Genomic DNA, 15,736 nt, shown 5'->3' with positions numbered 1-15,736 from the left:
TCTAATTTTTGTGTTAACCATGTTGCATTTTATACATTTTTTATATTATAAAATAATCCTTAGGTCTTTATTTCCATTCAGGCCACTAGGCCTTAACCCCTTAAGGACACATGACGTTCTCATACGTCTCCATTTCCGAGTCCTTAAGGACACATGACGTATGAGAACGTCATGTGTTTTACCGGCCCCCCGCAACCATCTGGAGCGGAGCCGGTCCCCGATGCCTGCTGAAATCGTTCAGCAGGCATCGGGGCATATCGCCCAGGGGGGTCATTATGACCCCCCATGTCGGCGATGGCCGCAGATCGCTGGACAATTCAGTCCAGCGATCTGCGGCGGATTCCGGGTCAATCGGGTCTCCAGTGACCCGGTGACCCGGAATTATTGGCTGATCGGGGCCGTCAGAGACGGCCCCGAACAGCCATAGCCAGCAGGGGTGAGGTGGCACTGGTGCCACCTCACGATCGCCCTGATTCGTCGGCCGGATTACCGGCCGACCAATCAGGGCGCCTGCTGCGGGTGTCACTCCCGCAACCCGCTCCGCCCCTCTTCCGGAGGACGTGAGCGGGTGCGGGACGTGCACCCCGGGTGCTGGGGACCCCGATCCCCGGCGCCCCTGTTGGGATCGGGGCCCCAGGAGCAGCGGCGGCGGCGGAGACGACGAGGGACTGACCTGGTGCGGCGAGGATCGTTGGAGGTGAGTGACAGCCTCCTGCTGTTGCTTAGCAACAGCTCCCAGCATGCAACAAGGGCATGCTGGGAGCTGTAGTTATGCAACAGCAGGAGGCAGACCACCACAACTCCCAGCATGCCCTTATGGGCATGCTGGGACTTGTAGTTTTGCAACAGCTGGAGGCACATTCTTTCTATGGAAAAGTGTACCTTCAGCTGTTGTGTAACTACAACTCCCAGCTTGCACAAACAGCTCAAGTGCATGCTGGGAGTTGTAGTAGTGCATCTGGTGGTTGCATAACTACAACTCCCAGCATGCCCGTTGGCTGTCGGTGACTGCTGAGAGTTGTAGTTTTGCAACAGCTGAAGGCACACTGAGTTAAGTAGTAAACCAGTGTGTCTCCAGCTATTGCATAACTACAATCCCCAGCATCCCCAGCCAAAGTAGTATGCCTCCAGCTGTTGCATAACTACAACACCCAGCATGCCCTTCCGCTGTCCATACATGCTGGGGGTTGTAGCTTTTGCAACAGCTGAAGGCACACTGGTTGCAAAACACTGAGTTTGTTACCAAACTCGGTGTTTCACAACCAGTGTGCCTCCAGCTGTTGCAAAACTACAACTCCCAGCATGCACTGATAGACCGTACATGCTGGGAGTTGTAGTTTTGCAACAGCTGGATGTTCCCCCCCCCAATGTGAACGTACAGGGTACACTCACATGGGCGGAGGATTACGGTTAGTATCCGGCTGCAAGTTTGAGGTGCGGCAAAATTTCTGCAGCAGCTCAAACTGCTAGCGAGAAACTACTGTGAACCCCCCGCCCATGCGACTGTACCCTAAAAACACTACACTACACTAACACACAATAAAATAAAAAGTAAAAAACACTACGTATACACATACCCCTATACAACCCCCCTCCCCAATAAAAATGAAAATGTCTGGTACGCCACTGTTTCCAAAACGGAGCCTCCAGCGGTTGCAAAACTACAACTCCCAGCATGCACTGATAGACCGTACATGCTGGGAGTTGCAGTTTTGCAACAGCTGGATGTTCCCCCCCCCCCCCCCCCCAATGTGAACGTACAGGGTACACTCACATGGGCGGAGGATTACAGTAAGTATCCGGCTGCAAGTTTGAGCTGCGTCAAATTTTCTGCCGTAGCTCAAACTGCCAGCGAGAAACTACTGTGAACCCCCGTCCATGCGACTGTACCCTAAAAACACTACACTACACTAACACAAAATAAAATAAAAGGTAAAAAACACTACATATACACATACCCCTATACAACCCCCCTCCCCAATAAAAATGAAAAACGTCTGGTACGCCACTGTTTCCAAAACGGAGCCTCCAGCTGTTGCAAAACAACTACTCCCAGTATTGCCAGATAGCCGTTGACTGTCCAGGCATGCTGGGAGTTTTACAACAGCTGGAGGCACCCTGTTTGGGAATCACTGGCGTAGAATACCCCTATGTCCACCCCTATGCAAGTCCCTAATTTAGGCCTCAAATGCGCATGGCGCTCTCACTTTGGAGCCCTGTCGTATTTCAAGGCAACAGTTTAGGGCCACATATGGGGTATCGCCGTACTCGGGAGAAATTGGGCTTCAAATTTTGGGGGGTATTTTCTGCTATTACCCTTTTAAAAAATGTAAAATTTTTGGGAAAACAAGCATTTTAGGTAAAAAAAATATATATTTTTTTACATATGCAAAAGTCGTGAAACACCTGTAGGGTATTAAGGTTCAAATTACCCCTTGTTACGTTCCCCAAGGGGTCTAGTTTCCAAAATGGTATGCCATGTGGTTTTTTTTTGCTGTCCTGGCACCATAGGGGGTTCCTAAATGCGGCATGCCCCCAGAGCAAAATTCGCTTTCAAAAAGCCAAATGTGACTCCTTCTCTTCTGAGACCTGTAGTGCGCCAGCAGAGCACTTTTCACACCCATATGGGGTGTTTTCTGAATCGGGAGAAATTGGGCTTCAAATTTTGGGGGGTATTTTCTGCTATTACCCTTTTTAAAATTGTAAAAATTTTGGGAAACCAAGCATTTTAGGTAAAAAAAATATATATTTTTTTTACATATGCAAAAGTCGTGAATCACCTGTGGGGTATTAAGGTTCACTTTACCTCTTGTTACGTTCCCTGAGGGGTCTAGTTTCCAAAATGGTATGCCATGTGTTTTTTTTTGCTGTCCTGGCACCATAGGGGCTTCCTAAATGCGGCATGCCCCCCAAAAACCATTTGTCGCTCCTTCCCTTCTGAGCCCTCTACTGCGCCCGCCGAACAATTAACATAGACATATGAGGTATGTGCTTACTCGAGAGAAATTGGGTTTCAAATACAAGTAAAAATTTTCTCCTTTTTATCCCTTGCAAAAATTCAAAAATTGGGTCTACTAGAACATGCGAGTGTAAAAAATGAAGATTTTGAATTTTCTCCTTCACTTTGCTGCTATTCCTGTGAAACACCTAAAGGGTTAATACACTTACTGAATGTTTTTTTGAATACTTTAGGGGGTGTAGTTTTTATAATGGGGTCTTTTATGGGGTATTTCTAATATGAAGACCCTTCAAATCCACTTCAAAACTGAACTGGTCCCTGAAAAATAGTGAGTTTGAAAATTTTGTGAAAAATTTCAAAATTGCTACTGAACTTTGAAGCCCTATGGTGTCTTCCAAAAGTAAAAACTCATAAATTTTATGATGCAAACATAAAGTAGACATATTGTATATGTGAACCCCAAAAAAATATATTTTGAATATCCATTTTCCTTACAAGCAGAGAGCTTCAAAGTTAGAAAAATGCAAAATTTTCATTTTTTTCATCAAATTTTGAGATTTTTCACCAAGAAAGGATGCAAGTTACCATTAAATTTTACCACTAAGTTAAAGTAGAATATGTCACGAAAAAACAATCTCGGAATCAGAATGATAACTAAAAGCATTCCAGAGTTATTAATGTTTAAAGTGACAGTGGTCAGAATTGCAAAAAACGCTCCGGTCCTTAAGGTATAAAATGGCCTGGTCCTTAAGGGGTTAAACGGGTATTCCAGGCTAAAACTTTTTTTTATATCAACTGGTTCCAGAAAGTTAAACAGATTTGTAAATGACTTCTATTAAAAAATCTTAATCCTTCCAATAGTTATTAGCTTCTGAAGTTGAGTTGTTGTTTTCTGTCTAAGTGCTCTCTGATGACTCACGTCCCGGGAGCTGTGCAGTTCCTATGGGGATATTCTCCCATCATGCACAGCTCCCGGGACGTGACATCATCATTGAGCAGTTAGACAGAAAACTTCAGAAGCTATTCAGAAACTATTGGAAGGATTAAGATTTTTTAATAGAAGTAATTTACAAATCTGTTTAACTTTCCAGAGCCAGTTGAGATATATATATATATATATATATATATATATATATATATATAAAAAGGTTTTGCCTAGTATACCCCTTTAACCCCTTAAGGACTCATTTTGGCCTTAAGGACTCAGACAATTTAATTTTTACGTTTTTATTTTTTCCTCCTCGCCTTCTAAAAATCATAACTCTTTTATATTTTCATCCACAGACTAGTATGAGGGCTTGTTTTTTGCGCGACCAGTTGTCCTTTGTAATGACATCACTCATTATATCATAAAATGTATGGCGCAACCAAAAAACACTATTTTTGTGGGGAAATTAAAACGAAAAACGCAATTTTGCTAATTTTGGAAGGTTTTGTTTTCACGCCGTACAATTTCTGGTAAAAATGACATGTGTTCTTTATTCTGAGGGTCAATACGATTAAAATGATACCCATTATTATATACTTTTATATTATTGTTGCGCTTAAAAAAAATCACAAACTTTTTAACCAAATTAGTACGTTTATAATCCCTTTATTTTGATGACCTATAACTTTTTTATTTTTCCGTATAAGCGGCGGTATGGGGGCTCATTTTTTGCGCCATGATCTGTACTTTTTTTTGATACCACATTTGCATATAAAAAACTTTTAATACATTTTTTATAATTTTTTTTTTTATAAAATGTATTAAAAAAGTAGGAATTTTGGACTTTTTTAATTTTTTTTCGTTCACGCCGTTCACCGTACGGGATCATTAACATTTTATTTTAATAGTTCGGACATTTACGCACGCGGCGATACCAAATATGTCTATAAAAAATGTTTTTTACGCTTTTTGGGGGTAAAATAGGAAAAAACGGACGTTTTACTTTTTTATTGGGGGAGGGGATTTTTCACTTTTTTTTTACTTTTACTTTTACATTTTTTTACATTTTTTTTTTACACTTGAATAGTCCCCATAGGGGACTATTCATAGCAATACCATGATTGCTAATACTGATCTGTTCTATGTATAGGACATAGAACAGATCAGTATTATCGGTCATCTCCTGCTCTGGTCTGCTCGATCACAGACCAGAGCAGGAGACGCCGGGAGCCGCACGGAGGAAGGAGAGGGACCTCCGTGCGGCGTTATGAATGATCGGATCCCCGCAGCAGCGCTGCGGGCGATCCGATCGTTCATTTTAATCGCGAACTGCCGCAGATGCCGGGATCTGTATTGATCCCGGCACCTGAGGGGTTAATGGCGGACGCCCGCGAGATCGCGGGCGTCGGCCATTGCCGGCGGGTCCCTGGCTGCGATCAGCAGCCGGGGATCAGCCGCGCATGACACGGGCATCGCTCCGATGCCCGCGGTTATGCTTAGGACGTAAATGTACGTCCTGGTGCGTTAAGTACCACCTCACCAGGACGTACATTTACGTCCTGCGTCCTTAAGGGGTTAAACTAAGCTGAGACTTCCTGTTCTATACAGATAATTTTCCAGCAGTGCTCTCCTTATTATCACAGGAGTACAGTGAATGGTAACTTAGCCTCCCCCCTCCTTGTAGACTGACCTCCTGAAAAGGCCATCTTGCAAGCCCAGACATCTTTCCGATTCATGTAAATAGGACAGCTTTAATCAATTGTTTCCTATGTCCATGGGGGTCTGCTGTAAAGCATATCTCTAAATGCTGTTAAAGCTGCTCTGGCAAGATTGTTGCCCCCATAGCAATGTGCAAAAAATGTAATTAAAAAAGTGGAAAAAAGATTAGAAAAAAAAATGTTTCAGTATGTGGCTGTTATCATTAACCGGTTGCCGATGAAGGACGAGCCGGCTCGTCCTGAGATGGCAAGCGGTGTATGACGCGGGCTCCTGACTCGAGCCCGCGTCATTCCACGTGGCCCCCAGCTGATTCCTGTAGCTGAGGGCCGGCGTTAATAGCCGACATGCGGCGACTGCCGCGGGCGGCTATTAACCCTTTAGATCACCACTGTCAAAGTTGACAGCGGCATCTAAAGGGACATTTAAGCGCTACCTGGTGGTTCAGTGGGGTGGATTGCCCCCAACCCCCCCCCCCCCCCCCCCTGCAGCGTGATCGCGGGAGGGGGCGATCCACTGCTCAAGTAGCCTGAGGGACTAAAAATGTAAAAGTAAAAAAAAATAAAGGTTAAAAACACACACATTAACCCCTTCCTTATTAAATGTTTAAATCACCCCCCTTTTACCAAATTCCATATAAAAAATATGTAACCATAATAAAAAAAACATGTGGTATCGCCACGTGCGTAAATGTCCGAACTATAAAAATATATCATTAATTAAACTGCACGGTCAATGGCGCACGGTCACTGGCCCAGTGGTTAGCACTGTTGCCTTGCACTTTAAGTCAAATCCTGCCAAGGACAACATCTGCAAAGATATTAACAAGTATACTGACGCAATATAAATGGGACTTACACTTGGATAAAGTAAAAATAAATGTATTTATTTCCTGGGTGTAGTGGCTCTGTTAAGTCATACACCAATGTGTGATTCTGCCTTATTTTGGATGTACTGCGGGATAACTGTAATACATTACAAGGGCAGGGAATTAAAATACATAGATATATGCAAACCACTAATCTCTTGGTACAAAAAAAAACCTACCTAAAGTGTTAGAGTGCCAAACGTGCTGTTGTATAGGGGTTCGTCCTGATATAGTCTTGTAGATGAAGTCACTTAATGTCAATCTAGAAAAAATTAATGGTAATTTCTATGAGTAAGGGTGCGAAAAAGCGAGCATCCGATTGTTCTGTAAAATAATTCAGTGGTTAATATCCTACCCTATTGATATCGGATCAAATCTGATCCATCAATGAAAATAGATACAGAGAAGGTCCTAGAAACACCTTTAATCCTGTATACTGGTACAAACGTCCCTGGTACTTCTGTGTGTAAAAAATATGTATATACACATTATTCAGCGCAAAATTCAGAGTTTCAATGTGAAAAATTCTTAGAGAGAACCTAATGAGGGTACCTGTAATTTTCCGTGGTGATTATGGTTCTACAATCCTTCATCTGGTTAGCCGTGTGGGATGCTGACTCCTGCAGGCTTAAATTCTGTTCCTGGAATACTTGCTGTAAGGTCCGGTTATGATGTTTTCTCCTTTGGAGAGGGATGGGAGACAGCCCCGGCCGGTGGCGTCTCTACCGCACCTGGTCCTGCTGATAAGAGAGCTGGTCAGCTGACTGCCGCTAGTGACGTCACTACGGAATCACGGATGATCCAAAAAGCCTCGACTCGTTTCAAAGGCACACTGTCTCCTTCGTCCGGGATGGAAGTTTGTACCAGTATACAGGATTAAAGGTGTTCCTTTTGAATAATAGCGATCCAATATTGGGTAGCATATTAACCACTGAATTATTTTACAGAACAATCGGATGCTCGCTTTTTCGCATCTTTACTCATAGAACATACCACTATTTTTTTCTAGATTGACATTAAGTGCACTTTATCTACAAGACTACCTCAGGGCGAACCCCTATGCAACAGCAATTTTGGCACTCCAGCACTTTAGGTAGGTTTTTTTTGTACCAAAAAATTAGTGGTTTGCATATATCTATGTATTTTAATTCCCTGCCCTAGTACTGTATTCGGACTTATTTTGGATGTACTGCGGGACAATTACAGTTGTCCCGCAGTACATCAAAATAAGGCCAAATCACACGTTGGTGTATGACTTAACAGAGCCACTACACCCAGGAAATAAATACATTTATTTTTACTTTATCCAAGTGTAAGTCCTATTTATATTGCACTGGTATACTTTAATACTTTTGTGATTGATTATATTTGTATGGTTAGCAGGGTACCATACTATACCAGGCGGCACTATAGGCATTTTTTTCACTCACAGACCCATCAGAGTGCTTGTGTTTCCTCATTTATATATAAACATCTGCAAAAGAGTTTGTATGTTCTTTCTGTGTTTGTGTGGCTTTCCTCCGGTTTCCTCCCACACTTCAAAACATACTAATAGGTTTAGATTGTGAGCCCCAATGGAGACAGGGACCAATTTGAGTGTACAGTGCTGTGCTATATAAAATAAAGATTTATCTTCTGTGTGCTATAAACTCCAAAGATTTCAGCTTATGTTTTGGGGAAAACAGCAGCATGAGCTAAAGCCTTGAAATGTGGACTTGTTTCAGGGGTGTTGAGGTGGCCCTGGTAACCTGAAGGGGCCCAAACCTTTCTGCCACATAAGAAAATGCAAGTTATATAAATTATAGGTGGAAAGATGGTGGCAGTCTCAACACTTACCATCCCTGTTGAGCAGCACTTTCTGCTTTTATCTTTATGTACAGGCTGAGATAGGTCACCCCTTCCAGGTTGCATTTATAGATTGGCCACTGACAAGATATGACATGCAAGAGATAAACAAACAAGCAAAAAGTAAATACCACAAAGTCAGGAACAAAAACGCAATATCTGAAGTTAGGTCACACCAGGAGAGCACAACTGGACATGGGCAACTAAAGAGGCAAACAATCCAAGATCAGTTCCAGTACAATAAGCGAGGGTAATCCAGGATAATTGCAACCTGGTCAAAATAACAGTCCACAGAAGCACCAGTTAACATACAAGGTACAATAATTGGCAAAGTGTAAGGGACTAAGCAGTTTCAAATAGCAAGCCAAGCTCACAGGTATACTGATCCACTGGCTAACTTAAGTCTCCTAATTAGAAAGCAGCCGATCCTGCTATATGGTTGTGTAGTCCTGTTATTGGTCAAATGGCTGTTCACACACTGCTTGACCCATCTCCCAACATCACCAATGGCTCTAGGATGGCAGCACCTGGAAAGCACTACAGGGACTCATACAGTTAAGTATTTTACACCTTCATTGTCATACTTTGATCAGTGATGCTATTAAAAATAGTTTGCATCTTATCGAAAATATTTTGCTCTTTTTAAAGGAGTAGTCCGGTGCACACTTTTTTCATGTTATCCCGTCCGGGCTGCAAAATAAAAGAAAACGCACTTTCTCTTACTTGCCAACGAGCCCCCGGAGCTCCAGTACAGGTGTTCGGTCCCCGGGCTGTAATTCTTCTTACTTCTTGTTAGCCCGGCACGTCACACGGAGCTTCAGCCTATCACTGGCCGAGGCGGGACATCGCTGCGGCCAGTGATAGGCTGAAGCTCCGTGTGACGTGCCGGGCTAACAGGAAGTAAGAAGAATACAGCCCGGGGACCGAACACCTGTACCGGAGCTCCGGGGGCTCGTTGGCAGGTAAGATAAAGTGCGTTTTCTTTTATTTTGCAGCCCGGACGGGATAACATGAAAAAAGTGTACACCGGAGTACTCCTTTAAGGGATTGTCTTACATCGTTTTTTGTTTTTGTTTGTTTCATTGTTTAGGCTTAGGTCTGCAGAAGGCAAATTTGATCTTTGTTCTTTTCTTTGCTTTACATGTTTAATTTTAATGTGTACCTGTATTTTAATGTAAATTTTCAGAATAAGTTGTCATGTTTATTCACTAGAAGCAACACTCACTATTTTTGGCCATAATATATCTTGTCTGTGAAATTTTTCACCATATTTCTGCTTTGCAGGCACCATCTCTAATTTTCAGTTCTTAAAAGTAGTGGGTGTAGACTAGGTGCTATTATGCCTCCCATACACTGCACACATACAGAAGAGCTTGATTGTACTATTGTTTATATCTATTGCATACCCTCAGAAGCAGCAGGATTTAGGACATTATAGAGCAGTCTATGCTATTATTCAAGCATTGGAATGAGCTATAACGATAGAACCATCAGCAGATCCTGTCTCTCTAAATCTAACTCCTCCTCCAGTCTCCATAGACTTCTACGGAAAGCTTTTGTCTCCCAAGGGCAGTTTTTTTTTTTTTAGAATGAATCATGATCGAAGTAGAGAGGAAATGATTCAGTAGTGACTTGAGCCTAATAACGTTTTCAGAAGATAGATCTCTTTTAACACTACTTGTACAATCTTTTCAGTCAAAGCTTACAATTTTAAGAAAATGATAACATTGGAAATCTTATGCAAGTAGTCCTGATCCTGACTGCACATAAATAATTTTTCTGTAATGTGTTTCTCTGAGAAAAGAACTGCTCTACTTCTATGGTGCCTGTGTGCACTTTTAGTATGGTATAAGCTCATGCAGATGATGCAAACATATATAATGGTTTGTAGTTTATTTTTATGTGACCACGGCCTTTCTAATGGAAATTACACAAATCTACAAGAGCTGTTATAATTAAGGTATCATCCCTCCTTAATATTTATAACTTGTAATTAGTAGATAATTAAGCCAGGTTAAAGGACAAGTATCATGAAAAAACGTATCACCTATCTGAAGGATAGGGGATAAGTTTTAGATTGTGGGGGGTCCAAGTGATGTGGCCCCTCGTGATCTTCTGTTTAGAGCCCCGGCTCTCCGTCACAGCGGTGCGTCACAACCCCTACCTGAAGCGGGGCCGCTATGCCCCCTCTATATAGTTCTATGGGAGAGACGAAGATTGAATGGCTCTCCCACAGAGCTATATGGAGGGGGCGTGCGACTTCGGGCGGGAGTCGTGATGCGCTGCTGTGAAGGAGAGCTGGGACTCTAAACAGGAGATCGGACCCCCCCCCCCCCCCCCCCCTGCAAACTAAAACTTATCCCCTATCCTTCAGATAGGGGATAAGTTTTTTTTCATGATACTTTTCCTTTAATGAACTTCACTCCGGAGTTAAGTGTTTATTATAATGTTAAAGGATAGCTATAATTTAAAAACAAAAAAACTTTTGACATGTCAGTGACATGATTGTTGGGAAGCCGGATGCTGAGACCCCTACTGATCGCTGAAATAAAGATGTAGAAGTGTTGGGCAGAGCACTGTGCCACCTTTCTGATTAGCTGTGCTTAGAATTCCTTTAATTTCAAAATTGTCCAGAATTGTGTTGTAGAGAAAGTGTTTGACTCCAGAACAAAGCTGATCAGAAACAATGGTGTGCAGCGCTCAATCAAGGGGGTCTCAGCTTTGCAATCCATACTCATATATATACTTCTGTCATGTGAAAGTGATACTGTGTATTATATGGTTTATGTGCTTTCGGCACACAGGCCATTAAATAGACTAGGCATCCAACTAATGATGAATTACACTGGGAAAATTATCAATAGCTTTAGCAACATAACAACTGAGCGCATATTAAAGGGGTACTCAGGTGGAAAACTTTTTTTTTTTTTAAATCAACTGGTGCCAGAAAGTTAAACAGATTTGTAAATTACTTCTATTAAAAAATCTTAATCCTTCCAGTACTTATTAGCAGCTGAATACTACAGAGGAAATTATTTTCCTTTTGGAACACAGAGCTCTCTGCTGAATCACGAGCACAGTGCTCTCTGCTGACATCTCTGTCCATTTTAAGAACTGTCCAGAGTAGGAGAAAATCCCCATAGCAAACATATGCTGCTCTGGACAGTTCCTAAAACGGACAGAGATGTCAGCAGAGAGCACTGTGCTCGTGATGTCAGCAGAGAGCTCTGTGTTCCAAAAAGAAAATCATTTCCTCTGTAGTATTCAGCAGCTAATAAGTACTGGAAGGATTAATATTTTTTTAATAGAAGTAATTTACAAATCTGTTTAAAGTACAACTGTGGTGCTAGACATTTATATATTACTGTGCCTGGGCCTCAGAAATAAACAAAATAAACTTTAGCATACCTTCCTATGAGCCCCTGTTGGTCGGGTACCGGACCCACCGGAGTACCCCTTTAAATTTCCCAGTTGTTTTTTTTTTTTTTTTTTATCCATTCCAGGCTTTTCATTCAGTATTTGCAATTAAAAACCTAAATGTGTATATACAGCCTGAAGCCCAGCCTTACATGCTGAGCTGGATAAACAGAGACGAAATGTAATAACTAATATGTAATGTGAACTAAATCCATAACAATGTGTGGCACTGTAGTGTTCATTCTCCTATTGAATGGCAGAATCAGTGTCTTCATCCTTTAGCTGATAGGAAAGCTACAGCTAGATAAAGTGACGTCATTTGCTGGAGGCCTGGGAGCATATCACGTGTCCAAGCTGTGCAGGGAGCAGGGCTGAGCTTTGCCAGGAAGGAAACGTTAGCTAGAGAAACAAAAGCATTGTGATGGGTGTACAGGAAAAATAACTTCTTAATCACTGGAGACGTGTGACATCCTTTGTCTTCAGAAAAGCCTGTGCACATGCACTAGTGCAGGGATACTTCATTCTAGAAAGTGAAAAGGACATTAGATCCTAGAACATTAGGTTTCAAAAGCAGCACAATAACCATGCCACCCCAGGCCAGCATTGAGATCTTCCCCCTACGTCTAAATGATGCTTCACACTTCCCGTCTGCACGATAACATTTAAACTTTACAGCCTATGATTTTCCACAGCATCCATCCCAAAATAGGGTTTTGTGCGCAGGTAATTTTCACATTGCAGTCGCTCATATGAATGTTTTATATGCAAAAGGATTGCAGGAAAGCACAGATGGTATGAAGAATCATTTTATATAGCTTCGGGAGCACCAACAGGCTCTTTGTTGTTAACCCTTTGTCTGGAGTCTTGATTTACATGCAGATAGTCCAGTCATCCTGGAAGCAGTGGTTTAGATGTTAGCCATCTGTGTTACTGAATGAATGTTATCAAGAAAACTAAATTATATTTTTGTTGGTAAATAATGCATGCAATCAGCTGTAGTAATAGGATGCGATAGTTTTGCACTTTTTTTTGCATTGTTTTCTTGCAAACCCCTTTAAAATACCATTTATTTTGGAATATGTAAACATTAAAATCTGAAACAATTTTTTTTTTCTGTATTAGCAATTTATGTGTGTAGATATATTTATATTATATTTATTATTTTATTTATACTTTTTTTTTTGCATCCAGACATTTTTCCTAAATTGCATGCAGACTTCCAATTCGGTTCCTGCGAACTGTGGATATTCTGTTGCATACAGTTTGGTGTCTGGTTCTGTAAATGGAGACTGGCCCAACAGAGTCTTTAAAGGGCCTTTTACTTGGGAAAGCGCCTGTAGGGTCAGTCAAAGCATTCCATAATCTGTATTCTGACCATGATTTGTTGACTACTAGAGATGAGCAAATTTACAGTAAATTCGATTCATCACGAACTTCTCGGCTCGGCAGTTGATGACTTATCCTGCATAAATGAGTTCAGCTTTCCGGTGCTCCAGTGGGCTGGAAAAGGTGGATACAGTCCTAGGAGACTCTTTCCTAGGAATGTATCCACCTTTTCCAGCCCACCGGAGCACCTGAAGGCTGAACTAATTTACGCAGGAAAAGCCATCAACTGCCGAGCCGAGAAGTTCGTGACAAATCGAATTTACTGTAAGTTCGCTCATCTCTATTGACTACCTTGCCATGTGGCAGGCATATTTGTGTAGACAAAAATAATTTTGCCAGAGCTAATGTAAAACTTAAAACTTCAGTTTCTGCAGTATTCTGTGGGAACTAATGAAAGAGGTTACAAGGAAACATGGGTGGGAAACACTGCTCTAAGCTGTTATGATATTGTAGTGTAAAGTTGCGTTTTAAAATATCTAGTTCTCTATTTTTTGGGGCAATAGGTTGTTGCCAACCCTACCTTTTGGCAGTTTATTCCACTATTCCGATTAAAATAACCATGTAAACTTGATTTGAGTTGGCATAGTTATGGGGAAGTTGGGAAGGATTGAGGTTGGCCAAACTCTTATTCAACTACTTCTATTTAATCTGTATGACCACTTAAGGTTAAAGGGGTACTCCGTCGCTGGACATGTTATCTTCTATCCAAAGGATAGGGGATAACATGTCTAATTGCAGGGGTCCAGCCGCTAGGGACCCCCACGATTTCTGCAGCAGCACCCCAGTCATCTGATGCACGGAGCGAACTCTGCTCCGTGCCGGAAGACTGGTAAACACAGCTGCCACGGCCCCTCTATTCATGTCTATGGGAGGAGGTGTAATGGCTGTGTACTAGCCGTCATGCCCCCTCCCATAGACCTGAATGGAGGGGGCGTGGTGTGACGGCACAGTCACGGAAGTCCCAGACTTCCATGACCGTAACGCCGCAACGCCGGCCCGGAGATAGCGGGGGTTCCCTGCAGCCAGACCCCCCCCCCCCCCCGCGAGCCCCTTTAAGGCTACATGAATATTTTGTCTGCAACACGAGTTGCTTGGCCAAAGATTGTTGTGTCACACTGCAGAGGTTGTGCTGCATTGCAGCTTAGTTAAAGGGGTAATGCCATTTTGTAATGTTATCTTCTATCCACAAAATAGTAGATAACTAGGTGACCACAAAAGGTTTGACCACTGGGGACCCCACTTTTTTTTTTTATTTCTTTTTTTTTTTTTTTTTTTTTTTTTTAAATAAACTGGTGCCAGAAAGTTAAACAGATTTGTTAATTACTTTTATTAAAAATTCTTAATCCTTCCAGTACTTATTAGCGGCTGTATACTACAGAGGAAATGCTTTTCTTTTGGGATTTCTTTTGTCTGTCCACAGTACTCTCTGCTGACACCTCTGTCCATTTTAAGAACTGTCCAGAGCAGCATATGTTTGCCATGGGGATTTTCTCCTACTCTGGACAGTTCCTGACATGGACAGAAGTGTCAGCAGAGAGCTGTGTGATCGTGACAGAAAAAAAATCCAAAAACAAAAGAATTTCCTCTGTAGTATACAGCCGCTAATAAGTACTGGAAGGATGAAGATTTTTTAATTGAAGTAATTTACAAATCTGTTTAACTTTCTGGCATCAGTTGATTAAAAAAAAAAATTGTTCCACCGGAGTACCCCTTTAATATGCCAATACTATGTTGATATTCTACAGTGCTTTCGAAAAGACTTCAGACCTTATCACTTTGTTCATATTTTGTTATATTGCGATATAATAACAAATAACCCATAATGGCCAAGTGAAACTCAGTACCCCATAATAATTAAAGTCAAAGTGAAAACAGAATGCTACAAATCTCTACAAATTTATTAAAAAAGATAAAACTAAAATCTTGAAATGACATTAGTATTCAGAACCCTTACTCAGTACTAAGTTTTGAAGCCCCTTTTGGCAGCGATTCGAATCTTCTACACACCTGGATTTGGGGATTTTCTGCCATTCTTTGCAGATCCTCTCAAGCTCTGTCAGGTTGGATGGGGATAGTCAATGGAAGCCATTTTCAGGTCTCTCTAGTGATGTTCCATTGAAATGGGTTCGCGCTCTGGCTGGGGCCACTCAAGGACATTCACAAAGTTGTCCCTTAGCAGCTTCTGTGTTGTCTTGGCTGTGTGCTTAGGGTCATTGTCCTGTTGGAAGGTGATCCTTCTGCCCAGTCTCAGATCCGGAGCACTCTGGATCAGGTTTTCATTAAGAATACCTTTGTACTTTGCTCTATTCAGCTTTCCCTCAATCCTGACCAGTCTTCTTAAATTAACAGCATGATGCTTCCCCCACCATGCTTCACTATAGAGATGATATGGCAGGTGATGAACGGGGCCTGGTTTCTTCAGATATGACTGTTAAAATTAAGGCCCAAAACATCAATCATCAGAACAGAGAATCTTTATCTTTACAGTCTGAGTTTCCAGGTGGCTTTCATGTGTCTTTCATTTTTAATAAATTAGCAAAAATTTCTAAACTTCGATTTTCATTATGGGGTATCAAGTGCAAAAGGATGGGGAAACATTGTTTTTTTATTTTTTTAT

General features: G+C 41.8%; 1 protein-coding gene across 6 annotated transcripts in view; it reads left to right on the top strand.

The window, feature by feature from the left end:
• Positions 1-15,736, top strand: part of LOC130290535 (uncharacterized) — a 141,044-nt gene that overhangs the window by 31,436 nt on the left and 93,872 nt on the right. The window contains exon 1 of one of the 6 annotated variants that reach the window (XM_056538306.1): positions 12,161-12,456. The exons of the other annotated variants lie outside the window; for them this stretch is intronic. The gene's annotated coding sequence lies outside the window, so the exon portion shown is untranslated. Of the gene's footprint in view, positions 1-12,160; positions 12,457-15,736 lie in introns of those variants that run through there. 6 annotated transcript variants of the gene reach the window in all.

The sequence above is a fragment of the Hyla sarda genome, chromosome 9, assembly GCF_029499605.1.
Source record: "Hyla sarda isolate aHylSar1 chromosome 9, aHylSar1.hap1, whole genome shotgun sequence".
NCBI lineage: Eukaryota > Metazoa > Chordata > Amphibia > Anura > Hylidae > Hyla > Hyla sarda.
Note: the sequence above shows the minus strand (reverse complement) of the source record. Positions and strands in the feature narration are given on the sequence as shown.